The 1,636-nt window shown below is 53.5% G+C and overlaps 1 long non-coding RNA gene across 1 annotated transcript in view; it reads left to right on the forward strand.

The window, feature by feature from the left end:
- The window catches only part of LOC114012466 (uncharacterized), a 14,400-nt gene extending 13,043 nt beyond the window's left edge, over window positions 1-1,357 (forward strand). The window contains exon 5 of the long non-coding RNA XR_008749082.1: window positions 1-1,357. This exon is cut by the window's left edge and continues 401 nt beyond it. This is a non-coding gene — a long non-coding RNA (uncharacterized LOC114012466).
- Window positions 1,358-1,636: the final 279 nt, after the last annotated feature.

Below are 1,636 nucleotides of genomic sequence, written 5' to 3' on the forward strand. Positions count from 1 at the left end.
TCGGAGAAGGGAAGCTGGGGCTGGGGGAGAGGATGGAGGTGGCTCTGCAGCTGCTGCATATCTTCTGGAGGTGCCGTGGGCCCCTGGGTGTCCAGCCTGCCCTGCAGTCCTGGGGAAGGGCCAGCTCTGCCGCCAACTGGGAGCACACATTAAACAGGTCTTAATGCTGTTGTTTCACCAGGATGGAGTCCAGGAGAGATGCTCTAATTTGCAGCTAGCAGCAGGCAAAGTACAGGCGATCCACACTCTGGTTCAGCCTGGGGTGGTGGCAGTGAGCCCCCAGGCAGCACTTTGTGGGGCTTCTCAGGGGGGCAGCTGGAACAACCACCAAGTCTCTGGTCTAGCGTGGTCTTTGGCTGGACCCCATGGCTGGGAATGGGTACCTGCGCCTGAGATCCTCCAGACTCTGGTTTCCATCTTTAGGTATCACAGCGTCCCTCCTTTGCCCCAACTCATGTTACTGGATCCACTTCAAATATGTGGTGGTTTTGTAACTTTGTGCCACCCTGTCTGCCATTCTTGACCAAGCTGGCCTTACTGAGTTCGTGTTTGTATGGCTACTTCCATTTTGTAAGGCTGTATGGGACACCTAGGGCTTGTGTCTGTCCCCTGAGCAGGGCCTGGCTCCTGCAGGAGGTAGCAGTATCTGACTTGGGATGCATGCTCCCGTTAGATTGCCAGGCCAGCGTCTGGCTCCTCCAAATAGTTGGCACTTGGATTGTGGGAGACAGCCTGTCCGAGCTTTACTGCAACAGCTGGTGCCAGCCAGCTCTTCAAGGATGGGTGCCAGCAGCAGGAGGAGTGCGCCAGGGCCTGCTCATCAAACAGACCGGCAGCCGTCCCGTGGCTACCACCGAGGGACAAAGGGAAAAGCAGCAGAGCAAGTCCCCCTCGACATGGCACCTCGAGGGAAAGGCAGGCGTGTGCCTTTTGAAAGAGGATGCAAGCTGGAGGATGAAGAGCTGGTGCAGGTCCCAGCGACTCTGGTATCTGGCCTTCCCTGCCTGCTCCAGCTTCCTAGCTGGTGGGAAGTGTGTAATACCTGCCCACGGGAAGCACTCGAGACTTATGAATGGAAAACGGATCATGGAGGTGAAGCAGCAGTGTTTATTTTGGGTTTTGCCCTTGGCTGCTTCCTTGATTTCTAGAAGTGGTTCTCGGGGGGATGTGGGTGCATGCGCACACGAGGTGCTCCTGGTGCTTGCCTTCTTCCCTCGCAAGGCAGAGCCCTGCTGCTCCCGCAGGTTGCTAGGCTGCCTCCTATTAAGTGATGTGACCAACATCTCTCTCATGCAATTCTCTTCCTCCCACTGGAAAAACTGTTTATGTCCTTTAAATAAATATTTAATATCTTTCATTCTTGTCTACTGTGCTGCTTGTTTTCATTACTGAAGGTGAGGTCAGAGTTCTTCTGAGTAGGAAGTGGTGAGAGACAGAGCGAACCCTCTGTCCCATGGGAATTTCTTCCATATATTTGAGACTGGTTCCTAAGAAAGTACTGTTTTCTGCACAGATGTGCTTGAAACCAGTGTGAGAAATAGAGCTCTGAACAGCAACCTTTTCCTAGCATTGCTGGTACACCTTGGGCATGGCTGCGCTGAAGGCACAATGTTTGTGAATCTGACTGTGTTCAATG

This window comes from Falco peregrinus, chromosome 10, assembly GCF_023634155.1.
Source record: "Falco peregrinus isolate bFalPer1 chromosome 10, bFalPer1.pri, whole genome shotgun sequence".
In the NCBI taxonomy this organism is placed as follows: Eukaryota; Metazoa; Chordata; class Aves; order Falconiformes; family Falconidae; genus Falco; species Falco peregrinus.